Genomic DNA, 27876 nt, shown 5'->3' with positions numbered 1-27876 from the left:
GCATCTTAGGTAGCACTGGCCAGATGGATAGCTATATGGAAGTCTGCCTCCTGCAAGCTGAGAGCATACATAGGAATACAGAATGGGTCATTTGGTATTGTCCAGTCCAGTGCCATTCCTGAGAAGCCCATGGCAGCTGAGCCCTATTAGGAAAGCTGGCAGGACCTTCTGTGCTGCCGACCACCGCCCTCGGAGGAGAGAGTTTGCTGCTGGAAAGAAGCAAGAACATATGCCCCTGTGACAGAGAGGGAATAAAACTCCTTAGAGCAGTTCAGATGTATGTGATACCGGGGTCTGTACTAGTCGGTGCTCTGGCACCAATGACTGTCCTGATTCTCCAAGGAGCACATCGTCCACAGTAGGCCTCAACACGGAGAGATGTGCCACCGGAGCAGTCTGTCTCTCTCATGGGCTGCTCCTTACCACCAGCCCCTGTTCCCTCTAAGCTGTGCGCGCACACAGATCCTAAACCCCGTGCACAAGGCAAAATACCGCGCACACAAAAATGTGCACAGAAAAAACTTTTTGCGCACACAGCTTGTCAAAAATTTGGACAGAAGAATTTTTTTGCGCACACGGCCTGTCAAAAATTAGAGGGAACATTGCCACCAGCCCTCACCACTGTGCAGGCTTTGGTGGTTTTATTTCTAGACACTTTACATAGTTTGTCCTGATGGAAGGACACTGACCTACTCCTGGAGTTGTTGCCTCTATACCTGCAGCACTTCCTATCAGTGCTGAACTTTGGTACCAGCGTTGTTGGTGCCAGCTTCAGTGCCAATGATCCTGATGTCTGCTTCAGTGCTGGAGGTGTCAGTGTTGGGTCTTCTCTTCGCACCATCTGCTCAGTGCTGATCTTCGGCATCACTTGCCTGCTAGATAAAAGCATTGGACAATCCTGACTTGCCCACTAGCAGAACTCTGGAGCTTGTCTCCTCAGGGTCTGATGAGACCTTCATGGATTGTTCCAGAAGACAATACTTCAGACTCATATCTCAACTTCTGTGTTCTTGTGGAGAAATATCTGCTCAACATATATATATATATGACTCCTAAACAGCAGATATACCTGCAGTGTCTATCTTTCAGGGAAACTAGCTAACTGCAGGATGGGCAGGGCTTGAAGTTCACAGGTTTTGACCACCCTGTTAAGAAGCCCTACACAGGGGAGGGGGTCTAACCATCAACACTTAATCCAGACAGATTGATACACATTATGGCAGTTATATGAATGTTGTGAGGGCGGGAAGAGGGAACTGAAGGAGAGGGGGTGTCACCCCACCCCTTTGTACTCGTGTAGGAGCATGAGGACAGAGGGCATACACATGGCACGGATACAACGGATACTATTAAAAAAAACCCTCTGGTATCATTCTCATGAGGCACACTGGGGTCCACACTGACATGTTCAAAGGAAGTGTTTTCCTTGGTTTACAAAAGTGTTAGTGTCATTAGCTGACAAAATCTGAACCTATACTAAACAAACATATCATTAAAAACACAACTTGATCAACCCAATGGATGAAAAAATCTGTAATAATAATAATAGTAATAGTAATTTCAATAATAGAAATTCTGAGAAAGTTAAGGTTATATTTTTCTTCTTATTCCACTTAGCCCATTTTTATAGTTCTATCAATTTAGCATTTAAAGACAGAAAGAGCATCACTCAAAAATATTTTAGTTTATTAAGCTTAACTGACTTTGCTGATGGTACAAGTTTAATAGGAGATTTATAAGATACCATAAGCTGCACTAAGGAAGCGTAACACTTTAAACAGTGATGGAAATGTAAACTATACTTTAGCATATGTTTAAACATGGATATTAACAAGGCGCTCAATTATCCACAATCAATATTTAACAGAAGCCAAATTCACCCCCAGGAGAGGGCCAGGACAAGGCCTATACACCACTTATGCTCCTCTAAGCCCTATATTGAACTGGCCCTCTTCAAAAGCATCATTTTCATCCCAGAGGAATATTCTATTTGCACTTGCAGCACTATGCTGTAGAACAGATTCACATACCACTGATAATTTGTAGAGCATTAGCTGATGACTTGCAGTGAGCAGGATAGTCACGATTGTAGTTTCTCTTTGTTACCATCTCTGAGAAAGATTAGATGAGAAGGTGAAGAAATGAGGACCAAAACTAGACAACACTTATGTTTTTCCAAAAACATACAACTCACTTATTGCATTAAACAGCTAAAAATGCAACCTTGTTTTCCACGTAAGCCGTTTGTATAGATACATAATAGCAAACTGACAGAAAGATGGTCCATATGATTCTGAGTGGGCCAAGAGGTGGCCCGTGAACTACTGCATTAATCAGTCCATAGTTTGAAAAGTTTGCGATTATTTGTTTCATATAACTGGAACATTAGTATTTCAAATAAGAGTCACTTCCAACCCTAACAGAACACAGAATTAGCTGGATATTACTCACAGAATGACCAAGGGGAAAATCATTAACCATGATGGAGTTTCAGTAGTCATTAGACTTTAAATTTTAAACACCCCATTAAGATGAACAGGTAAATTCATTTCATGCTATTATTTCAGTATGTCGTAAGTCTAAGAATGTAAACCCATGTGTAGCTGTCGTTTAAGTATAAAAAAAATAAAGTCAACCTCTCCTTCCATGAAACAGTCAATTTTTGAAAAAACAACAAATTGCAGGTAATCTTTATATTTTTATTTTTGAAACCAGTCTGAAGTAGTATTACGGTCCATCACTGTACACCTTATATTTTTCAAAGCTTTCACAGAGCCCAGAGTCAAGACACCTGCATATAAACCAACTATCATACAGATAAAAGAAAAGAAAAATGTCTGAAAGAGTATTTACCACGTTTTGAGAAATATTACACAAACCTGATGCACAAGAAATGAAGTTGCCATAAACCCAGGTATTGTGGAGATGTGTTACGCATCATACTTTACTCAAGATTAGGATATTACACAGATTAGATTGATCACAGCTAAAAGTGCACACCTAGCCTTTTATATATGACAATCAATGCTTTTGAGCATGACTTAAGGTTGGTTTATGGCGTAACTGCTGCAGCAAAAGAATATACAAGCGAGGTCAAGGCTAAAAATAGCAGATGGCTACATTCCTGACATTTGAAACCTCATCCTAGAGCTATGTATTAATACAGATTGTTGGTCTCTACAAGAATACACAGTCAAGTCTTTGTCTAAAGAAAAAAAGGATATGGGCCTAGTATACTAAGGGCCTGACCCTTCAAATACCAAGTAAAGTGCTTCAGTAGGATCCTATGGTAGTAGGCAATAAGCTTGTAATGTGGATAGCTCTTAGCTTGAGGCACATGGCAAATCCTATCTGGTGTTTATTTTAAAGGCTTAGAGCCTGGAGGCATAAAATTAGTGATTCTTCATTTCCTCATCCTCTTCCCCCACTGCTATGCTGCAAACTCTTCCTCCCAATTTACCCTCAAGATCCGAGTGACAAGGTGGGTAAGGTAATATCTTTTATTGGACCAACTTCTGTTTGTTAAAGAGACAAGCCTTCGAGCTGTACGGGGCTCTTCTTCAAGTCTGGGGTTGGTCCAATTAAGATATTATTTGTAACGGGGTGCAATCACCTCTTGTGAGCACTCCCTTGGCTGAGTGCGCGCCTGCACACACACACACTCTGACTGTCCCTCCTCTGGGATAGCAGACCCCAGGGCTCCCTCCCTGGAGACAATGTTTTCACCCTCTTGGGGCTTCCTTGCTACAGCTCTCCAGCTGGGCCACTATAGTTAAGTGGCCCCCTCTGGGGTGCCTCACTGTCCAGGCCACTTCCCACAATGGCTAATGAAGGTGGACCTGGGTCCGCCCACTATTCTAGGTCCCATCCAAGGGACCCTGTAGATAGCAACTATCTGCTGTGTCCCTTTATCTAAGTCACACTGCTGCTCTAATTACCTGGACCACTTCCCTGGGGCCCTGTGCTGTCTTCAACCTTACCTCAGGGCCTTGTCCGGATGAAGTCCCCGCAACCAGCTCAGGGCTCCTTCTCGCTCTCCCTGGCTTCTGGCAGCACTACCTCATCCGAGATCCTGTAGCTCTGTCAGCCAGCCACACATCAGCCACACTCCTCCAGCTCCAGCAAGGAACTGAACTCCCTCTGGCCCTACAGCTCTTTTTATATTAGACTGCTGGGCCCTGATTGGCTGTCCCACACAGCCACTGTAGGCAGCTTGGAGGACCCTCTCCATTGCCCTTTTTTCGGGCGGGGTGTGGCAGGGCCATGAGGCCTCCCACAGCGGGCCTGGTATACCCAGTCATATTATCTCACCCACCTTATCCCTTTAAAATCCTGGGATGAACACGGACTCAACACTACAAACTCAAGATCCTGCACAGCCAGCAATCGACCAGCAAAGTGGCACTGCATCCACCAATGCTGCTCAGTCATCTGATGCTACTGTTGTTGAGTGGCAGTTTCTTTCCTTACCAAAGGAAAGAATGTTGTTTCCAAACCATTGGTAGTTAAAAAAAACTGAAACAGGCTCCATGATAGGACATTCTTTTGTCTGTACTCAGTTTTTATCTTTTTACAGGCAAATCATGTAGTTAATGTGGGAGCAAGTGTTTTTATTTTGTGCACTATATTTTGTGAATGGCAGGGATCAATGAGGAAATATTGGAATTTTGTTCAAGTTGGCACACCAGTATTAATTCCATAACAGGATTACTTCTCAGGGCTGTCTTGTCAGAGACAGACTATAAATACCCATTTGTATCTGCCCCCACTCCCTTTTGATCCTCAAATCATATTTCCAGTGCTCAACCCACCTACTTAAAACTACAACGCTGTCACAGCTTGTACTATTGCTAAGGCCCATCATGGCCTGTAACACAGAATAGTCTACTGCAGGGATCGGCAACCTATGGCATGTGATTTTTAATGGCACGCTGCTGCCTGCCGGGTCCCAGCCACCGTCCCTGCTCAGCCCACTGCCGAACCCAGGCCCGGACCCCGGCAGGCAGCAGCAGGCCATTAAAAATCTTGCCCGCCCCAGCCCACTCTTCTCTGCCCCCCACGGGGGCAGGGTGAAGAAGCTTGGTCCTGCCAGCTGCTGCTGCAGGGCAGGCAAGCTCCCCACCTCCCCGGCCTTTTCCCCCAGCATGCTGGGTTCCTGTCCCTCCTCCTCTCCCTCCCTGCCGCTGATCGCCCTTGAGAGGGAGGGGGAGAAGAGAAGCGGAGCCACATTGTGCTCACTGCTCTGGGGAGGAGGCGGAGAAGAGGTGGGGATGGGGCCTTGGAGAAGGGAGGTAGAATCAGGGCATATCCCCTTCAGACCCCTGCCGCGAGCTGCTCTGGGCAGTGGGCTGGGACCACCCCCACGACCCTAGCCCACACCCCCAGTCCTCTGCCCTGACCCATAAACCCCCCCCCCCACACCCAGGCCTCTGCCCTGACCCCTGCACCCCCCTCACATGCCCCCAGCCCTCTGCCCTGACCCCTGCACCCCTTCACGACCCCAGCCCCGACTCCAGCACCCCCCACATCCCAGGCCCTGACTCCTGCACCCTCCTCGTACACCCGCAGCCCCCACCCCATGCCCTGACTTTTGCCCCCCCTCCAGACTTCCACCCCCCCCGAGCACCAAATGGGAGTTCCTGCACCCGCCCCCCCCCCCCATTCCCACCTGCACCCCTCGCACCCAATGGGAGCTGCCCAGGTAAGCACTCCACACCCAAACCTCCTGCCCCAACCCTGAGCCCCCTACCTCATTCTAGCTCCTGGCCAGACCCTGCACCCCAACCCCCAGCCTGCTCCTTCATCCCCAGCCCTATGCTCAGTGCACTCCCACCTCAGCTCAGTGCAGAGAGAGAGAGAGAGAGAGGGAGGAAGAGAATGGGCTAGAACCAGGGAGAAGGTAGGTTCCCACTCTTCGTGGGCATGGCCGGGATCCCAGATAGGCAGTGGGCTGAGAGGGGCCGGCAGCCGGGACCCTGGCTGGCAGTGGGCTGAGTGGCAGCGGGCTGAGCCGCTCAGCCCACTGCCAGACTGGGGTTCTGGCTGCCGGCCCCTTGCCAGCTGGGGTCCTGGCCACAGGCCCCACTCAGCCTGCTGCCTGTCTGGGGTTCTGGCTGCTGGCCCCTTGCCAGCCGGGGTCCCGGCCGCAGGCCTCGTTCAGCCTTCTGCCAGCCTAGGTGAACGGAACCCCAGGCTGGCAGCGGGCCGGCGGCATAAGATCAGCATTTTAATTTAATTTTAAATGAAGCTTCTTAAACATTTTGAAAACCTTGTTTACTTTACATACGACAATAGTTTAGTTATATAATATATAGACTTATAGCAAGAGACCTTCTAAAAAATATTAAAATGTATTACTGGCATGCGAAACCTTAAATTAAAGTAAATAAATGAAGACTCGGCACACCGCTTCTGAAAGACTGCCGACCCCTGGTCTACTGCCTGGGAAACTACCGAGTCCTAAGTTCACTCTAAGCTTTGTGGCTGCACAACTGCCTAATAAACCCCGTGCAGGGGCTCAGGGCGGCGACACCGGCGGGGAGAGGTGCCCCTCCCCCAGCACGGACTTGCTGTAGCCGGGGGGAGAGCTGCCCCTCCCTACCAGCCCCAGCACGGACTTGCCATGGCCGGGGGGAGAGGAGCCCCTCCCTCGGCCTGGCCCAGGCCCGCCAGAGCTGCCACAGCTGGGGAGAGGCGCCTCTCCCCCGGCCCCAAGCTGCTGCAGCAAGAGAGGTCTGGGGGAGTCCTCTCTCCCCACCACAGCCCCAGGGTAGCCTGCACCCCAAATCCTCCCAGGCCCCACCCCAGAGCCCGCACCCCCAACCAGATCCCTCACCCCCGCTCCGCACCCCAACCCTCTCTGCCCCAGCCCTGAGCCCCCTCCCACACTCCGAACCCTTCGGCCCAACCCCCACCACATGAATTTTGTTTTGTGCACCAATACGGAGGTGATGTGTGACATTGGTGCACATAACAAAATTCATTCTGCACATGAAAGTAAAAAAATTGAGGGAACACTGATCAAGTCCCATAAAGATAGCTCTGGCTCCCCTGCAAATCCAACCCCCTTTTCTAAGAAAGGAGCTTGATGTCTAATTCACATTAAAAAGGGCTTCATCCCAAGCCTCCCCTCAGTTTTCTCAAACTTGGGCTCAAGAATGTATTTCTTAACCTTAGGTTGCAAAGCAAACTAGATAAAAGGGAACCAAAGTAAGTAGATGCAATGATTTGTAAGCAAATACGCACATAGCCTGAAATAATAACCAGGTGAAAAATAGTACATTTATTTAAATGAGATGTTCAACTCATCAGCTTAACAGTGAGAATTTAAAGGTCAGCCCCATTTCCACTGCTGGCCAACAGATGCAAGAAAAGTGACAGATGATCTTATTATGAAGACTGCACAATTGACTGAGTTGCATCTCATTTTGACAGAGCATGGGAAAATATAAGCACTTATTTCTTCTCTGCACACTTAAGGAGGAAACCACAGAAACAACTGGTAAACTACTTAAAGGGACATTTAGAAAGCGACACATCAACTGTAATGAAGCCAAATTTCAAGAAGTGGTTCAAGAAGCTTCAGTTACAACACCTGCTCCTCCACTTCCACTTTTAAATTTATTTTCCTCTCTCTTCCTGCTGTGCAAAAGCACCACACAAACATAAGGAAACGTTTACCGTACAAAGGAGCAAAACTGACTACTGAAAGCACTGTCAGATGGACAACAGATTAAATGTTATTAGCAAGTAAAACAAAATGTATTCCTTAGAAGACAGAAGTACTGTTTTTTTAATTGATTGTGTCACTTTAAATCACACTTTTGGGAGGATAACTAGTGACTTCTACCAGGTTGAAGGTTTTAGGCATAAGAATTAGGATCAAAATTTCAAAAAAACCAATCTGCTGTGTGTGCAGATGATCAAATATGTAAGTGCAAACTATTTAAGCACAAATGGCTTTTTGCACATGAGCATGGTGGTATGTTCATGCACAAATAATTAGATACACAAAATTGTGCATGCACAAACGGATGCTAAGGTAGGATTCTTAAATTTGGCCCTCAGATTGATTCAGATGTAATTCTAAAATGGATTATAACTTCATAACTGATGGGTCAATATATGTCCATGGAGCAGTACAATCTCCCTTGTTTAAGAGTGCCTGTCACAAAGTTAGGGATAGTACACCTGGTCTGATGTCCAAATTCCACCTTGTACAATTAATTCCATCTAGCTGAGTTTTTTCATACAGTTTCAAAATCCTCTCCTCCCCACCACACTCCCACGCTTTAGATATACACTCTCCCTACCAAAAGTCTTGGTGGTGCATAATGTCCACATCATTCTTGAGGCACCAACCCTGCAAGTGAAGGTGTACAGACAAACCCATGCACAATCAATCACAAGATCAGGCCTAAATATATACTAAGGTAACGGAGAGATCTGTATTAGTTTCCAGTTATGAAAAGAGATGTTAGAATCAAAACCAAGCCTAACCACGAATGTGACCCTTCCCATGTAACTATATAGGCTGTAAAGAAGATAAACTATTATAAGAACAAAAAATAAGTATGCTATTTCATTTTTTTACCCTAAATTTACATGTCATTTTTCTGGTTCCTCTTTTGACTTCACCCTCTTCCAAACAATAGTTATATTTGTCAGTTTCAAATCTTAAAACATCTTTTTCAAATCTATTCAGGTTTTAAAACTAGCCTTCAACTTCCACCAGTTTCCTGGAGCACAGTACTGCAGGTTTTCATTCTCTGTACTTACCAACTCTGTAGCTCACTTTGCTCATAGCAAGCTTTTACAAACAAATTGAAGACTTAAATGTAAAGCCATAAAGGTTAATAGGGGCAGGTATAGTCCACTACATGAAGCTATGTTGAACTTGGGGGGGGAGGGGGGGAAGGGGGCAGGACAGTTGGCTAGACTTCATGTTGATGGTTTTACTTTATCATCTATATCGAAATGATAGAATTACTCAATAGCAATAGTGACCAAATGCCCCGAACAGGATCAAAGCCCTCTGTGCCAGTTGTGAAAATATCTGAGTGTTCCTGCCTGATAAAATTGTAATGTCATCTTAGATTAAGAAATGTTTTAGTCCTATCTATGTATCTTAGCTCCTAACTTGCAATCAGTCATTAAGTGTAGGGGGAAAAATTGCTGATCCTGTTTCAGTAAAGAAAGCATTTTTAAAAATTGTGGCTTCAGACTTCAGAGATTAAAAATATGGGTTAGTATCTGTTAACTGAAGTTCCTCCAATGATATAATCTCCGTGAGGAAAAGATAAACAACTTTTTACTAAGACAGGAACTGTAAATACACTAGTTTAAGGTCTAGAACTAGCTATTCAGTCCTGGAACAATGTTAAAATCATGAGTGCAGGTAAAAATGTATAGATGTCGGATTCCTACCCATGGTAGTTCAAAAGTTAATATGTCCTAGATATTATGGAAGAGTCAATGGCCGGAAGTGTGTGTTTTGGTTTGGTCTGGTTTAAGAAATAGTGTTAATTATTTGTTATTTTAACTGTTCAGTTTCAAGGTTTAAAATTCCCTGGTTTCTAATGGTTCATTTTGAGAACAGTAATGTGTGATTTTTCTTTTTTAACCTTAATGTGCTCTTAACCATAAACCCGGAGTTGCTCTGAAAAGCTGACAGTTGGAGACCAACTCCTTCAAAGTCAAACTGGCGAAAGTGAAAAGCACCTAACCCTATTCAGCATGACTTCAATACACCAAAATCATGACATCATGATTTCACTTGAATTAGCTGTTCACTGAAACTAATATCCCATATGTGCCAGTCTTGGGAATTCATGCTTTCAGCAATGTTAGTCTGCAGTTATTTGGCTGTCTCTAAACAAACACTGTAATTGTGATTGTTCTGGAGGTATATAGTTACCAAATCATTACCCCCAACTGTCTGTTCTTCCTGATCTAGGATGAATATCTGCCTTCACAGGATGGTAGGTGCATGAGAATGGGTCAAAGAAAGTCACCTAGCTTTTTTAAAAAGGGAAAAAAAATGCTAAATCAAGAGAGACTGTCACCTGGTAATATCTCAATTTCTCTTGACCGTGCTTATTGCAGATACCCACCCTGGATAATCTTTATACTGTTGATATCCTCAGAAGCATTATTTTTAACAGGATCTTCATGAAGTTTTAACCTTCTTCCAGTATTATAATTTACTCTCTCATCTGAGGGAAGAATGTCTTTCATTTGCATCAAAGAGGGCCATTTACTGGATGGGACTCAGTTTATAACAACAACTAGTGACTTTATCACAATGAGAACTATGAGGACTGATCCTTTTTAAAAGCTACCTCTCTACATGTATTATATTTTCCCAAAAAAATATAAACATGTAATTAAACTCCAGAGAGAGATTGCTTGACAGATGAGGTTCCCCCTTCACTCATGAGAAAATAAGGGCATGTCAACACTACAAAGTTAAGTCGATGTAATGCAGCTTACAGTGACCTAACTACGGAGATGTACACACTGCAATGCCCCTCCCATCGCTTTAACTCGCTTGCTACACCAACTTAATAAAACCACCTGGACAGGAGGCAGACCTTTTTGTGATGCAGTTGACACTGCATTGCTTACGTCATCCGAAGTGGCCTTCAAGAGGTGTCCCACAATGACTGCTCCGGTCACCGTTTTGAAGTCTGCTGCCCTGCAGCCACGTACACAGGTGAATGACCCTCTCCCTTTAAAGCCCCAGGAATTTTTGAAATTGCTCTTCCTGTTTGCTTGGCGTGGAAAACAACTGCCCAGTTGACCATGCCACCTCCACGAAGCATATATGTTCCTGCCTGGAGTACACAGGTGGTGGTGGATCTCCTGGGTTTGTGAGGAGAGGAGGTTGTGCAGTCACAGCTTTGTTCCAGCCACAGGAACTTTGATAGCTACAGCCAGATTGCTCAGGGAAGTGCCGCATAAAAATCCAGGAGCTGAGGCAGGCGCACCATAAGGCAAGGGAGGCAAATAGCTCCTCTGGTGTGGAGCCAAAGACATGCCACTTCTACAAGGAGCTGCACGCCATCCTTGGCGGGTGACCCCACCTCCACTGCCAAGAACCCCGTGGATACTTTGGGAGGGCTGGAGTCACTGGCCACTGGAGCGAACCCATAGAACGACATACTGGACAAAGAGGTGGAGGCAGAAGAGGATGGGGGACAGGCAACAGGTGGCAGAGAGATCTGGAGGCATGGCGAGCCAGAACCCTCTTTTCAACTGCTGAGCAGCCTAGCAAATAAGTCTCACAGCCCAGCTCTGCCAAGCCTGATGCAGAGGAGGGAACCTCTGGTAAGTACTCATTCTGCTTCAATATTGCAGGGACCCATCTGGTCGTGTACTGCTTTTTAAAATCAGGCTAAAAGAGGTAGTGAAATAACCAATGCTGGAATAGTTTCTATCTGCTTTTCATTGCCCTGAACAGCTGGGTAGAGGGGCCCTGTGGAAAAGTTAGTTTATGCACACCGGAATGTCCCATGAATCCTCCATAGAGATCTCTACGAAACTTTCCGGGAGGTAATCAGCAATCCTCTGCCAAAGGTTTCTTGGGAAGACTGCTTTCTTTCCACACGGTAGGAAACTTTGCCACGCCATTCAGCAATTACTTCAGCAGGCACCATAGCAGTATGCACTCCTGGTCTGCAGCCACATGCATGCAAGAGCTGGATCCTTGCAGCCTCAGTTAACCTCAGAAATGAGATACCAACTGCATTCACCCCCACCTGTGAGAAATGGTGACAGTATCCAGTACAGTAGCCCTATGTGCTGGCACTAATACCCCATGGCTATCCCCCCAGCTTGTCCCAAGTTAGCCCTTTCCCCCCAGGTCATCCTCACCATGGCTGGGGCTACCATCACACTGTGTGAGTGCCAGGGGAAAGTGAGAAAGATGTTACTTGTTTAGATCAAGGGTGTAAATGCACTGACAACACCTCTGTCTATGGTTTATTTAGCCACTGCAGATATGCCCTTGACATTCTCCCGCACACTGGGGGAGCACATCACTTAGATAAGGAAAAGAAACTGGAGGGGTAAGACAGACATGTTCAAGGGGGTTCTGCAGTCATCGGATGCTTCAGATTGTGAGCAGAGAGCATGGAGGGAGGCAATCAGTGAGAAATTGTGAAGAGATAATCAGAATAGCAGACAGGGCACGAAAAGATGATAGTGCTGCTGAGGTAGCAAACAGACATGTTGTGGTCCCAGGCTGAACACATCTCCCACACACTCCTCGTTTCCTCAGGGATCTCAGGAGTACCCCAGGCACTCCACCATGTGGAACAATTTGCAGAATGGCAGCTGGACATACACCCAGCTCCAACATCCTCATTGGCAAATGTGCTTGTGAATTTCCTGTTCCTTCCCCTTTAAAGATACTTTTCTTCGTATGTATGAAGTTCAGGTTACCAATACATAATTGTGATTGCATGGGTGTGAAATAAACCTGAACTTATGGAAAGTGAATGAATCTTTATTATTCTCCAACATATGGTGACTACTGTTAACATTTAGAGACAGTACCAACAGATGCATTTGCAGTGTTACAGCAGCACACACAGTAATCATTACAAGGTTCCTACCATGCTGAAAAAAAAAAAAAAAAACACCCTTGCTAAACACATTACGGCAACACAAATGAATGTGGCCCATTGTTAAAATGCTCCTTCAGAGCCTCCCTGATCCAAATAGCTCCCGTTGGGCCCCTCTTACAGTCCTAGTATCTGGCCACTCAAAAGCAGCAGACAGCCACTCCACTTCCACACTCTACCCCTGGGAAAACTTCTCCCCCTTTGATTCACATATATTATGAGGGGCACAGCTGGCAGCTATAACCTCACTGAGGTCTAACTTCCTGAGGAGACAACACCAGTGCCCCTTTAAGTGGCCAAAAGGGCATTCAACAGCTGAGCCTGTTGTTGAAGTGCTCCTTGCTGCTGTCAACATGGTTGGTGTAAGGCTTCATGGGCCACAGGAGCAAGGGGTAGACTGAGTCTCTCAGGATCACTACTGGAATTTCCACATCCCTAATGGTAATCCTCTGGTCTGGAAAGAAAGTCCCTGCTTGCAGCTTTCTGTACAGGCCCATTTTCCTAAAGATGTGTGTGTCATGCACCTTCCCTGACAAGCCTACGTCGATGTCGGGGAAACGACCACAGTGATCCAAGACAGTCTGCAATACCATAGAAAAGTAGCCCTTTCTGTTTATGTACTCCATCACAAGGTAGTCTGGGGCCAAAATGGGGATATGTGTGCCATCTATTGCCCCACAGTAGTTAGTGGATGGTTTTGCAGCAATGGGATTCCCTATTTCACACAAATTGCCCAGAGTTACAGTTGTTCATAGCAGGAGGTGATTAATGGCCCTGCACACTTGCATCACAGTAACCCCTAGGGTGGATTTCTCCACTCCAAACTGATTCCTGGCTTGATTGGTAGCAGTCTGGCATTGCCAGCTTTCACACAGTGATTGCCACTTGCTTCTCCACAGTTAGTGCTGCTCTCATTTTAGTGTCCCTATGTCATAAGGCTGTGGTGAGTACCGTACACAGTTTCAGGAAGGTGGCTTTGTGCATCCAAAAGTTCTGCAGCCAATGCTCATTATCCCATAATGATGCAATCCTACCACTCAGAGCTTGTTTTGAGCCCAGAACTAACGGTCCACTGAATGTACTAGGAAGCCCATGGAATGATGAAATGGAGAAAGCTGCATGATGGGACACTGTGCCTGCCCCTAGGTATCGCAAACCCTTTCCAGTACACCCTGCAGCAGATGGTGGCCAACTGCACAGTGGGATAGCTACCTACGGTGCACTGCTCTCTGTATCTATGCAAGAGCTGCTAATGTGGACGTGCTCCACCTACACAAGGGTCATAGTATGGACATGCACTAGCTGTTTAATTAGAATGATTGCTGTAAGTCGTTGTAACTTAATTCGACTTAATTTTGTAGTGTAGTATGCCCCAAGAACTAACGGCAAGTGGTACATTTATTTCACCCTAAAGGACTATACTTCTACAGATTTTTGCACAATTACATATGATGGCACATCATTTGTCAAATGGTATATTATATACTGCCCTTAAAATTTCATAATGACTACATTCACATCTGGATCTATCATTAATTCATAGATTCACACGTTATAAACAAATGACCATTTAGGTCATCTTATCCGTCCTCCTGCCAATGCCAGATTTTCCATACAGTATGTACTCCAGTGCTCTGCTTATTACCAACTTTCTATTCAACTTTGCTATTCACTCTAGCAAGATTTTTCAAGATGGCTTTACTTGCCATTAGATTCATGGGTCTGATCATTGCTGATGACAACTACAGCTATTCATTAAAAGCTATCAGGAAAAAGGCATTATTTCACTGAAAGTTGGATTTATATAGCCATGTTGTTTATTCATGAGTTTAATGAAAATATGTATTTTAAAATTATGCAAAGTATAACTGTTATAGATAAAAAATGCTTTGCATTCATTTATTCTAAGATTTGGATATTATTTTAAAAGACATCAACATCATACGGAAAAATCTTTGTCATGAAACCAGCTACTTCTTAAGGCACTGGGTGCAGGACAAAATGTTTCAACTAGGGAGGCAGCTGAATTTTTACACAATCTTTCTGTCATTTCCAAGTGTTTGGTTTCTGTATGCTTTACATATTTTAGACGCTGATTGTAAAAACAAACACTCGTTGCCACATATTAACTGTAAAAGCAACTTGGTCAGAAAACTGGCCAGCTCAGCATGGAGTGCAAGTGCCTGGACACTTAGAACATCAGCCCTCTGCTATTCAACAGTAAAGTGCTCTGCTCCTGTCTGACGTCACTCGTCTCACATGAGACTCATCTCATAGAAAGCTATGCACACTGTTACCAGGACTTTACATGCAACTCCATTGCCATGGCTGCCAATACTTAGGGCTTGCCTACACTGGCACTTTACAGCGCTGCAACTTTCTTGCTCAGGGGTGTGAAAAAACACCCACCTGAGAGCTGCAAGTTTCAGCACTGTAAAGTGCCAGTGTAGACAGTGCACCAGCGCTGGGCGGCTCCCAGCACTAGTAGCTATTCCCCTCATGGAGGTGATTTTTTTTACAGCACTGGGAGTGCTCTCTCCCAGCGCTGTTGCAGCGACTACACAGCTAGTGAAGACATGCCCTTCGTTGCTAGTGAAAACATGCCCTTAGTATCACAGCACCACCCCATATCTGCTATGAGGGAGCCTACATCATGCTCCTGGCCAAGACCTGTGAGAACAGTGACTTCCCTCTGTATTCAGACCTCTTTGACCACTCGCCAGTCTGTCCGTTTTTTAGACGCCCTTTATGATCACTTATGCCAGCACATGACATGATGGTGGAATCTCGTCTAACAAGTAGTCAACGACAACAGTCATTAAGCACTCTCTCGTCACCAATCCAACCAGCTGCCTACCAGGTTTTGACATGCCAAGGTACCTGTGGTCATCCCTGAACCAGTTTAGGACGGTGTTATTGTGTGGCCAATCTCTTCAAATGGGGTTTCTCTAATGACCTGTGCTGTAGATGCGATCAATGTCAGACTATGTCACAGATCCTCGACAAGTGCCTGCTGGCTTATTTTCACGATGAGCTACTGGCTCTTCACCTGGCTGATGATGACGCTATCAAATGGCTGTGCACACGGCGCATATGCTAAGAGAATGAAAATTGTCTAAACCTTTATTTTTAGCAGTTGTTGATACTGCTAAATGGACTTACTCTGTTACAGCTACCTTTTCCCCAACATTCCTTCTTTTGTTGCTTTAAATTATCACTTTTTCATTTTAAAATGGCGTTATAAGTTATAGCAAACTCAATGTCAGAGTCACTATAAATGCATAATTAAAACAAGTTTGTCTTTGTCTTTTATGAAATTAGTTGCATGGTTTTAACCAGATAGTCTGAATCCCACTACCTCACTTAGGGCTGGTCTACATGGGGACATTCAGAAAAGTTAAGTCAAATCAATTAGAAGTGTGAAGTTAATGCATATTAAACATCTATGTCGATGCTCTCACTCAGAAGTAAAGTGGCCATTTCACTTCTGAATCAGTGTGTCCACAAAGGGATTTAGCAGGCATTAAACTTCTTCACATTACCTTTAGTTGATTACTCTTAACTCCCAGTGTAGACAAGACCTTAATTTTTCAGTGCCCTCAAGTTCAGTGCCTTTAGTCTCCACATGCAACATATTTGTCCCATCCCTAGTAAACAAGTCGTGATCCAACAAAAGCACTTAAGCACGTTCTTAGCTTTAAGCATGTGAATAGTCCTGTTGACCCCAATGGGTCCTTTAGTACTATTGTTTGTTACTCTGTGCACAGCTGTGCTCAACACCAGCAGATGACGTAAAGAACTGTCAGACCCTGGAGGGGAGAAATTATTTTCACTGTATGTCTGGTTGATACCCAGTTGAATCCTTAGAACAACTGTGTCATTTACTAAAATTAGTGTTTGGGAACATCTCAACATTGTCAGATTTATGTAACTACCAGCATCTCAGGATTAAAGTGATAGGTTAAAATGTAATCTATTTTCTGACTATCATGGTTTCTAAAAGTACATTTTTAGTGGCCCTATTAGTTCTTAGTTTCTTTGCACACCCCTTCAGTAGAAATTTGGAACTCTTCAGTGAAGAAAAATCTTTGTATTTTTGAGTTGCAAGCCAAAGACTTAGAGCAAAAAGAAAAAAGTTTAGTACAGTAATTGCTACTTCCAACAGACTTTGTAAAGCTTCTGTACTACATTTTTGCCAAGTATATATGATAATGCATGATTTAATGACTGAGATTTTCTAAGAGGCATGAAAGACTTTTAATGAGAGTTGGGCACCTAACTCCCTTAGGTATCTGGAAATTGCCCCCAAAGGTACCAATACAACACATTAATTTTTAACTGGATTTAATTGATTAAGCATATTTAAATATTTTATTTTTTTCTGAACAGTTTTACATTCAGTGACAGCTCACCATCAGCAAGTCTCCAACAAGTACTAGCTCTGTCTTTAAAAGTGGTTTTCACAGGTTCTTGTATTAATTTGTTTCACATCCACACACTCTTTTCTCCGTTCCGAACTCAAAGACAAAGCAGATAAATTATAAGACTCTGTAACTTTAAATCATAAGCAACAATCTCACATGGGATTACAATAATATGTAGCATTTACAAGAACAGAAATGGATACAAAAATAGAATCAGAAAGAAAATGTGAACTGTACTCTCATAATTAAGGCTAAGATTTTGTCTTGGTTATTTTTAGTAAAAGTCCACGGACACGTCACAGGCAATAAACACAAATTCATGGAAGCCGTGACCTGTGTGACGTTACACCCCATATTTTTCATAGAAATATGGCTATGATATGAATATGGCCTAAGAAATATTTTATGCAAGATGGGTCATGTCAGGTATCATTGGAAAGGTTATGATTTACTAGATGTGATTAACCAATTTGTATGCATGTATAATTTCTGTATCTAAAGTTAGGAATATTGACTATGTATCAATTACAACTGTGTGTGTATTTGGGAGACATCCACCAGACAATAGGCCATCAGCTTTGAAAGGCCATTAGGAAGAAACAAGACTTTAAAGATACTAATCTCTCTCCTTCCTGAGAGGTGTCCTGGGACATAGCTGTGACACTACTAGGTCAGGTGATCCTGTCACCTGGTACTAAACACTATCTTGGACTTCTAGTAATTTTTCACTAAAAGGAGTGAGAGGTCAAGACTGGGAAACAAAAGATTCCCACCTTATGTAAATCTTATTTAAGGCTGGGGGGTAAGGCAAACAGGACTCTTCTCCATTTGCCTTCCTACCCAAAAAGAAAGACTGCTGAAAGTATCTGAAGAGAAAAAGGAATTGACCGGTGGGAGGCAAGAGCTGAGTCCAGACTGAGACAGAGGAGTCTAGTCTATAAAGAGACATAACTGGAACTCTGAGCTACAGAAACTCTGCATCCTGCCTAATTCTACATTTTGTAACCTGTTTCTTTAGTGAATCAAGCTTGGTTTGCGTGTTTTGTTTTATTTGCTTAGTAACCTGCTTTGTTCTGTTTGCTATCCCTTATAATCATTTAAATCTGTCTTTTGTAGTTAAACTTATTTCTTGTTTCTCACATAACCCAGTTTGTTCAATCCATATCTTGGGGGGTAGGAGGGTGCCAAGAAGCATCTCTCTCTTCACATTGAGGGAGAGGGCAAATTTTTATGAGCTTGCGCTGTGCAGATCTTTCTATACAGCGCAAGACAATTATTTTGGGTGTACTTTCCACAGGGAAGTGGCACTTCAGTGATGGGCAATTTCCTAGCTAAACAGTCTCATAGAGAGCTGTTTGAAGACTCTGTGTGAGTCTACAGCTGGTGCTCCCTACATGTATGTGTGCTGCCAGAAAGCATGATTCAGCAAAACAGGGAGAGGGGGACCAGGCTAGCGGAGCAGGCGGGCTCAGTGAAATCCCAGTGCATTACAAGGCATACCAGAAGGGGGAATCTAAACCATCATAACCTGTCTCTGACTTTTGCTGCTGTGGCTCCATGGTTTCCCCCACCACCGTGGTGGCTAGGAGCTGTGGGGTTCCCCCTCTGCCCATGGCAGCTGGGAGCTGCACAGTGACCATATTTCCCAAAGAGAAAACGGGACATCCCCAGCTGCTCGCCTAAGGCTTCCTCCTCCCCCTTCCCCCAAACGAGGCTGTCATCCATCCCTGGAACCCCGACGAGGGCCCCCTCAGCAGTCTGTCACCTGTCGCTGGAACCTTGCAGGGGGCCCTGTCACCTGTTGCTGGAAAAGTCACGGCCCCACTGGCTGCCAGTTCCAGAGTCCCGCAGCCCCTGGGGATGAAGCAGAGAATGTCATGGAGGTCTCTGGAAGTCATTGATTCCGTGACTTCCATGACCTCTGTGACATAAACGTAGCCTTAATCATAATCCACCTAAACATTTAGATTTAGAAGACCCACAAAGAGACACCCCATCTGACATTTTGGTCCTCCAAAACATGTAAATAGATGTTTGTGTTTTTAGTATCCTAGATCATCAAATCAGGTCTTCTCCAGTGAGCTCTTTACCCTTCTTGGGCCATACAGTATGTTAAATGAGATACAGAGCTTTCCAATTTTCCTTCTTTAAAGACTTTCTCCGAGCTGAAGGCCAAATCCAATCTTTTCTGGTGCAGGCCAACTGGAGTAACAGATTTATTCCTGTCACTAGGTCACCTCCCTATTCTAGAACTCCACCCAGTCGTACACAGGAATGCAGCCTGAGTTTCCATGGTGACACCTGATGTCACCTCTAGATTATTTTAGGGCTGTAGAAACTTGTTTTTATTAAGAGCTGCTTTGAGAAAACTTCAAAGGCTACAGTCTGCATACACAATTTTGCATAATCTGTAGTTTGGGTTAATCTTCAAGGGTTTAACATAATTCCTTGCAACACGTATTCAAATAACATCCCAATCACAATGTATAAATGACACACTGCAGTCATTTTCTAGAGAATGCTTCCGAATTTATTTCCGGGAAGCATGAAAACCCTAAAATAATATTTACCTCTTACGTTTAAAGCCTGTTTGATCTACACTTTGGCAACATAATAATCAATCTTTCTTTTATAACAACCCTATAGTCCTGAGACACTATATAATTAAAAGATCTTTTTACCCCTTTAGAGTATGTTTCCATGTTGAAAATAAAACAAGGATTAACATCCAACACCTTCACCAGGGCTAGAAACTATCAACTTCTATGTGGATATGCATCCAATTTTGGCAAACTGGTGTCCACAGGTAGTGGAATTAGGAGTGCTGGGGGTATAGCAGGACCCCCTGACTTGAAGTGGTTTCCATTATATACAGGATTTACAGTTTGGTTCAATAGTTCTCAGCAACCCCACTATAAAAATTGTTCCAGCATCCCTGCTGGTGCCTCATTTTCAAGTGTACAGAATTTGGCACTGTGTACCAGTTCTGCCTCTCCAATACTCCTAACGCTATATTTCAAATTGGCTACCGAGTGAAAAACCCCTCACCACGCAAGTTCTGGGAAAATTACAGACATCAACCATATCTTAAACCTATAGAGAATCTACCCCTTAAGGTGCAAATTGATTTTTCTGTACAATATAGTGAGTGCATCAGTGTTTCTCTGACCTCATCAAATATTCCGAGTTCCACTGACACAGTGCAGTGGCTAGGATACAGCAAGAACACATGAGTCCTGCAGAAATAGTCTCTCTCCAAGCATTCATACTCCACTCATCATTGTAGTATCTGAGCACCTAACATTACAATCATATTTAATATAGGCTTACAGGGGAGGAGGGGAATGACATATCTCCTTATGAGAAAAAGCATCATGAAGAGATTAACAAAAAAGGAGGACAGAAAATTAGATGAAGATTACAGATACATCAGAAAATACTTCCAAACCCACAAATTTATTGTCCTACCTCAGGGAGCCTGATTATGTCCCATCAGGCACCGACTGGGGTAGAAGGTCCAACGGTCTGGTCACACTAGATATTCTCACTCTCCAGTGTAATTTCAGTGAATAAAACACACTTAAACTGGAGAAAAGCTGAATCCATGGCTGGTCAGAAAGAATACCATAAATTCCTTTTGAGACACTGCTTCTCTTACCAAAGTACAAGAAAGAGGAAGGTGGACTTCGTAGTGAAGGCACTGCACTAGGACTCGAGAAATTTAGGTTTGATTTCTAACTTTCCAAAAGATTTCCTGCGTGGTTTTGACGAACGCATTTTAGTCTTGATGCCTCAAAACAAGGATGATACTTCTGTTCTCCCACCCTATTTAGGCTGTCAGCTCCTCAGAGCAGGGACTGTCTCTTACTACATTAGAGACTCAGAGTTATGGATACCTCAGGAATGGAGGTTGTTCGTAACTTTGAAATGTTCCACAAGCCCCAACGCTCCCCCCGCGTTTAAAGTTCTGAGCCCCAGTGCTCCCAAGGGTCAGAAGCCCTGACCCCCACCCCATGCCCGGAACCCTGCCCGCCACCACACACATACTCTGCGGCTGCAGCCCAACCCCACTCCTTCCCTGGCTAAAGCCCTGAGACAGTACAGTATTTGCTGGGGGAGGGCGGGGGAGGGGGGTGGTTGTTTTTGTCTCTGCTGCTGCCTGATTGACTACTTCCGGTTCCACAGGGCGTCCAGCTGACCAGTAAGTCCATAACTCTGGTGTTCATATCTTTGAGGTTCTATTGTATGTGTATGTACAGCACCTAGCACAAGGGTACCCTGCTCTTGGTGGGGATTTCAAGGCCCTACTGTTATATGAACAAGTTAATAATAGGCACTGGCTGGCTCCAGAAAGCCACAATCAGCTCTGCAAGGTGGGGAAAAAGACCCTTGTGAGTGACTCAATAGAGACTTAGACATTAGCTGCTAATAGCTCCAAAGAGTCCATCCTCAGTGAGCATGCTCAAACCTTTCAGCTCCGAGTACTGACCAGACTGCACATGCACCATCCCACAGTGATGAATAATACTCCAGCCCAGGACTACAGGATGAAGCTGAACTCTCTTGCACTGGCTGCTCAGAGCCAGGGGGAGGCTGGGCACTGCACATGAAGGCAGCGAGCCCATTTCTCCCATGTTTAATGACATCCCCAACCAACTAGCACCCAGACTGCATGGAGGAAGTCATCTGATTCAAACAGAGAGAAGCTAAAAAGCACAGGCAACCTTGATTCTCACATTTACACATCAAATGCAAGTATGCATAACTTTTGAGCACTTGACTTTGCAACCTTAATGTTATTTTAACTTGTTTTTGTGCACACTGTATATAAAATACAAAAATGCTGACTGTGTAGTTCATTGTGTTTATCTGTGTCATTGAATGGACCCAAAAATCTATTTATTGTCATTAATGGGAGTTGTGCCTGCTCATCAAGGTGAGTTGTTATATATTTGCAACTAAAGCAACATGGGGTGACCAGGTGTCTGGTTTTCGAGCGAAACACCCAGTCCAAAAGGGATCCTGATGGCTCCGGTCAGCATCTCCAACCAGAGCATTAAAAGTCCAGTCAGAGGTGCTGCACAGGTAAGGCAGGTTAGTCCCTACCTGTCCGGGCTCTGCGCTGCGTCCCGGAAGCGGCCAGCCGGTCCGGCTCCTAGGCGGGAGGGCCACAAGGTTCCACACGCTGCCGCTGCCCCGAGCGCCAGTTCCGCACTCCCATTGGCTGCAAACCGCGGCCAATGGGAGCTGCACGGGTGGTGCCTATGGGCAAGAGCAGTGCACAGAACCACCTGCCGCGCCTCCGCCTAGGACCTGGACCTGCTGGCCGCTTCTGGGGTGCAGCTAGGAGTCAGGACAGACAAGAATCCTGCCTTAGCCCCTGCCCTCCGCTGACTGGGAGCCACCAGAGGTATGCCTGCGCCTCAACCCCCTGCCGCATCCCAGAGCCCCCTCCCACACCGTAAAGCCCTCTGCTCCATCTCCTGAGCCTGGAGCCCCCTCCTGCACCCAAATCCCTCATTCCCAGCTCCACCCCCCCAGCCGGAGCTCTCACTCCCTCTGCACCCGTCCAGAGCCCCCTCCCACACTATGAACCCCTCATTTCTGGCCCCACCCCAGAGCCCACACCCCCAGCTAGATCCCTCAGAAAGTGAGTGAGGGACAGCGAGCCACCAAGGGAGGGGGAAAGTAGTGAGCTGGGGGGGCGGGGCTTGGGGAAGGGGCAGGGGCAGGGCTATCCCTTGGGGGGGCGGGGCTTGGGGAAGGGGCAGGGCTAGGGTGTTCGGTTTTGTGGGATTAGAAAGTTGGTAACCCTAAAGCAACAGCAGGCTTGAGTTAACCTGGTAGGCAGGGGTCTAGAATCAACTAGAATTGCTAGCTCATGCTGCCATGTCTTTGCTACTATTGTTACCCATATTACCTAGATTCAAGGTAGCATAGATATGCCTACCCATGCTACTATCACTCTGACTTTTCAGTGGAGACTAGTGAGGACAGTAACTGTAAGGTGCTAGCAGGCACTGCAGAGAGACACACATACCCAGCAGACACAGAGAGATGTGATTCCACCTCTCTCTCAAACTCTAAACACATGTTTTCTCCTTTGCTTTCTCCCTTGGGGCTGGAGTATATCAGAATTATGGACCACATCCTCTGCCACACAGGTAGGAAGAGGAGACTACAGAAACCAGGCCTAAGCTGCTGCTTGCGTATCAAATAAATGCCAGGATGATTCCTGCCGCCAGCACCAGCTTCCTCATCTCCAACTTCACAGTGAGCCACCGACAGCTCCAGCGAGGCAAAAAAAAAAAAAAAAAAAACCAACCCCAAAACAACTAAACCCACAGGCCAGAGTGGGAGCGACAGGTAGAATCTGAATCACCGCAAGTCACCCTCCCACCTGAAAAGACAACAAAGAAAACACAGGGAAGAAGCAAGGTGGCTGTTCTGAAGCCAGTTCCTCCCTCTCCCCCTATGTTGTTCTGAGCCAAAGCAGCGACACCACACCGTAAACAGAGACACAATGTGGGTTATGGCAAAGGCGGGGGGGTGGGGGGGGGGAGGAGACACATATCTTTACCCACTGTCGTGTAAGCAGGAGATATAGGGTCCCATCCTATTTTCAGTTCCTCTCCCTGCAAGCGCCCCCTCCACGGCTCCAGACAGGGCAAATCAGCCCCACTCTCGGGGATTTCTCCTCCCGCAAACCAAATGGTGCAGAAGAACCACCCCCAAAAGCCACCCCACTTTGACTGGCGGGCTGGGGGCGGGGAGAAGCAGCCAAGAGACCAAACCCTTCAACCCCCAAACCTACCAAACTCCACCCGCGAGGGGGGGGGGGGCAGCGGGGCTGCTCGAGTCCCGTACACGCCTGCCAAACTGCTGGGCCGGGCCGACCTGCGCAGCGCCCCCCTTCGCTCGGGGGCTGTCTCGCCACTGCCCCCCCCGGCCCGCCCGCGTCCAGCCCTGAACCGACGTGCCAGGGCAGGGGGCGGCGAGTCCAAAGTACGAAACAACAACCACCGCCCGGCCCGCAGGGGAAAGCGGAACGGGGTGAGCGGCGGGGCGGGGGGGGGTCAGACTCCGCGCGGGGGCCGGGGGCAGCGCTCTGCCTGCACCGCGGTTGGCGTAGGGACCATCCGGGCGCCCCCTCCCCAGCCACCGAGCCCCGCGGCGGCCGCGCCAGCCCCCTCGGGTCCAATCCACGCCGGGACCCTCCCCGGGGCATCCGAGCGCCTCCCCGCCGCCGCCCTCGGGCACTCACCCCTCCGCTGCGTCCTCCAGGTCTCCGGCCGGGGGAAAGCTGCTCGCGGACCGGTGGGGGAGGGGCAGGCCCGTAGCACTAGCCCTGCGCTCCCCCCGCACGCGCTCGCTCTCCACTGTTTGTGTTGACGTGAGAGGCTGCGGGGGAGGGGTTCTACCAGCTGAGAGGATGTAAACACTGGGGTCACGTGGTCCGTCCTCAAGCGGAGGGAGGTAGCCTCCGTGCCCAACTGGCTGAGGGGAGCGTCACGTGATCTGGGGATAGACTCCGCCCTGCAACCCAAAGGACCAATCAGAGGATGACGATTGTGTGTCGTCACCCGTTGCCTAGGGGCGTGCAGAACCTTGGCATTGGGCTACGAAGCAGCCACCCCTCCACCGCCAAGTCCCGTGTCTATCAAAGGGGCAGGCAGGCTGGGCGCTGCGCTCCCCAGTGCAGCTGGCGGGTGGTGACGAACTCTTACCAGTCGAGGGCCACCGCGCGTCGCTACAGAGCTGCAGGAGGGCCATGCTGCCCCTGTCACCGTGAGGACCGGCTCGATCGGGGGGGAGCGGGGACAAGGGGGAGCAGGTGGAGTCAGTGGCAGGGCAGCGCAGGAAGAGCCGGGGGCGAGGTGGGTGGGACTCGGGAGACCAGAGGCAGAAGGGGGGGGTAGTGACTTAGCCTGTGCAATCTCTGCAAAAAGAAAAGGAGTACTAGTGGCACCTTAGAGAGGAACTAATTTATTTGAGCATAAGCGTTTGTGAGCTACAGCTCACTTCATCGGACGCATCCGATGAAGTGAACTGTAGCTCACGAACGCTTATGCTCAGATAAATTAGTTAGTCTCTAAGGTGCCACAAGTACTCCTTTTCTTTTTGCGAATACAGACTAACACGGCTGCTAACTGAATCCCGCAGAGTCACTCCTGGGGCGGGAACAATAAGGATTCTAGGGCCCAGGTGAGTCCTGTCCTAGGCCCTGCCATGCGCCTAGGCTGGCCCTTAAATCCTGTCCTACCCACTATCCCGAGAAGCCCCCCTATCCCAGGGCTACCCACACTCAGGGTATTTCCTGTGCCTGGAGAGAAGCCCACAGGGGAGATACAGATTCTTTAGGTCACAGCCGCAGAGTGCCCTTTTCGGGAGGAAAGAAGGGTTGTAGCCTCCCCAACCCCAGGACAGAGGCCATGGCTTTCCCCTTGCTAGGGCCCTGAAGGAGGAGGAGGAGGGAATGGGCACTCTTGGAAACTAACAGGCCTCTGGAATGCTTCAAAGGAGGTGGGGAAGGCCGGAGATATTAGAGGGGAATAGGGCTGGGGAGCAGAATAGGGTTGCCCACTTTCTAATTGCACAAAACCAAACCCCTTGCCCTGCCCTCCCCCTTCCCTGAGGCCTCCCCCCTTCAGTTACTTTCACTGGGCTGGGGCAGGAGTGTGGGAGGGGGTGAGGGCTCCAGCTGGGGATGATGGGTTTGTGGTGCACAAGGGGGGGTCTGGGCTGGGGCCAAGGGGTTTGGAGTGTGGGAGGGGGTGTGAGGTGTGGGCTCCAGGAGCCTGGGGTGGGGGTGTGGGCTCTGGGAGGGAGGTTAGGTGCAGGAGGGAGCTGGGATGCAGGTGGGGGTGCAGGGTCTGGGAGGGAGTTAGGATGCAGGAGGGGGTTCCGACCTGGGACGGGGGTTCGGGGTGCGAGGTCTGGATGGGTGGCGCTTATCTCAGGCGGCTCCCGGTCAGCAGGGCTAAGGCAGGCTCCCTGCCTGCCTGGCTCTGTGCTGCTCCTGGAAGCGGCCAACATGTCCGGGCCTCTAGGCAGAGGCATGGCCAGGCAGGTGCTGTCCCCGCAGCTCCCATTGGCTGTGGTTCCTGGCCAATTGGAGCTGTGGGGACAGGGGCAGCACAATCAGATGCTTCCCTGATTGCCCCTGCGCCTACAGGCCAGACATGCTAGTCGCTTCTGGGAGCTGCACAGAGCCAGGGAGTCTGCCGTAGCCCCGCTATGCCTCCAGGTGGACTTTTAATGGCCCAGTCAGCAGTGCTGACTGGAGCCACCAAGGTCCCTTTTTGACCGGGCGTTCCAGTCGAAAACTGGACAGCTGGCAACCCTAGCACAGAAGCATCTTGATGGAGACCAGAGAGAAGGGGGAATAGTGGCAGACTGGAGAAGCCAGGGGCAGGTGGGGAGCAGAGTTGGGGCTTGGGCCTCAGTAAGTTGTGGTAGATGATGGGAGCTTATTTCTCAGTAACTACTGGTGAATGGAAGGAGAAGGGATTGGGATAGCTTGAAGATATGACTGGAGCAGCTGTTGCATGAAGTGTTAGAGCTCAAGGAGTGGAGATGTTGGTTTGGTGCAAGGGGCTGAAGGAACAGAACGTGTTTGAGGTTAGGAAGCAATGGGACAGAGGAGTACAGGTGGCAGAGCCTGTAGTCAGTTGGGTTGGAGGTTCCATAGGTTGGAGACAGGCAAAAAAATGGGTGCAGGGAATGGGAACAGCTGGAGTCTAGGGTCAAGGAGGGGGAAGGCAGTTGATGGTATCAGATTGAGAGAGCAGTAAAAATAAGATATTAAGAAGGGCAGCAAAAGGAGTGAGGGCAGTAGTGGTCAGGGTTTTTGGCTAGTGGGGGTGGGGAAGTGAGGATTGGAGGCCTTGTTCCAGGTGCAGAGGGCTATAAGTAGAGCAGTTGGTGCTGCAAGTAAAGGAAGTTGGTGGAGTTCAAGCTGATAACCCAGGTTTAGATGGCTTGGATACAGAGGGATTTGGAAGGTAGGAGATTGGGAGTAGCTGGTCATTTGTGCCCAGGGCTGGCCTAATTTGAGGGAGCCGAGATGCTGCTGAAAGAGGGGCCACATTTAGAGGTTAGAGCAAGAGAAATCACAAGACAGCACAGCTGTTGAAGAAGCTGGTTCTGCAGTAAAAAGCAAGCTCACTCACCCTCCTAATCTGGTGCCTGCAGGGAGCAATAGCTGTGCTTAGCTAACACCCTCGGTAGAGACATCTGGTGCCACAAAGGGTTGTGTATCTCCCAGGCCAAACTTCAAGAACAACTCTGAGTTTCTGGTAACCTGAGTGAGACTGGGTCAGACTTCAGAAACCGATAGACCGATAGAAACGATAGATATGGTGGTATAACTGCTACACCTCTACATGAGAGACAGAAAGATGGAGAGATAGTAAATTTCTTTATCAGGGAATCAGGCTCACCACCCAGCTAAGAGGAAGTCACTGTACAATCTGTGACTGATTGAACAACTCTTCAAAAACGTTATATGGGAACAGTAATGTTTTTGGACAGAGGAGTGAAATACGTATTTCCCATTATGTTCATGATGAAGCACTGGCAAGGAGACTGTCCCTGGATTGGTAAATTTCTGCAAGTTTTAGAAAAATAGCTGTTCTTAAAGTCAGCATACACTAGGAAACTTCAAAAATCCTGTTTACAGAAACTGATTGTAAAAGTTTCACAAGCAGGGGAAAAAATGTAATACAGTTGCCTAGAGTTAGATCAGTATAATCAGACCCCTACTGACTAACTTCACTAGTTCAGGACTGCACTGATCAGAGAAGATGGGGTTCCCAAAAGGCAAC

At 47.1% G+C, this 27876-nt stretch overlaps 1 protein-coding gene and 1 long non-coding RNA gene across 19 annotated transcripts in view; one reads left to right on the top strand and one right to left on the bottom strand.

Annotated features, from left to right (window-relative positions):
* The window catches only part of PCMTD1 (protein-L-isoaspartate (D-aspartate) O-methyltransferase domain containing 1), an 84902-nt gene extending 60357 nt beyond the window's left edge, over nt 1-24545 (bottom strand). The window contains exon 1 of one of the 7 annotated variants that reach the window (XM_027821300.3): nt 24315-24545. The gene's annotated coding sequence lies outside the window, so the exon portion shown is untranslated. Of the gene's footprint in view, nt 1-2030; nt 2054-23630; nt 23963-24314 lie in introns of those variants that run through there. The other 6 variants (XM_007058777.4, XM_037892638.1, XM_043539632.1 and 3 more) reach the window with 6 other exon arrangements.
* LOC114019268 overlaps nt 24495-27876 on the top strand; it is a 97874-nt gene continuing 94492 nt past the window's right edge. For 11 of the 12 annotated variants that reach the window (XR_006288546.1, XR_006288543.1, XR_006288544.1 and 8 more), the window contains exon 1: nt 24495-24884. This is a non-coding gene — a long non-coding RNA (uncharacterized LOC114019268). Of the gene's footprint in view, nt 24928-27876 lie in introns of all 12 variants that reach the window. The other variant, XR_006288540.1, reaches the window with a different exon arrangement.

Source organism: Chelonia mydas, chromosome 2 (genome assembly GCF_015237465.2).
Source record: "Chelonia mydas isolate rCheMyd1 chromosome 2, rCheMyd1.pri.v2, whole genome shotgun sequence".
Classification (NCBI taxonomy): Eukaryota; Metazoa; Chordata; order Testudines; family Cheloniidae; genus Chelonia; species Chelonia mydas.
The sequence above is the reverse complement of the archived record's forward strand: the minus strand, read 5'-3'. Positions and strand labels throughout refer to the sequence as shown.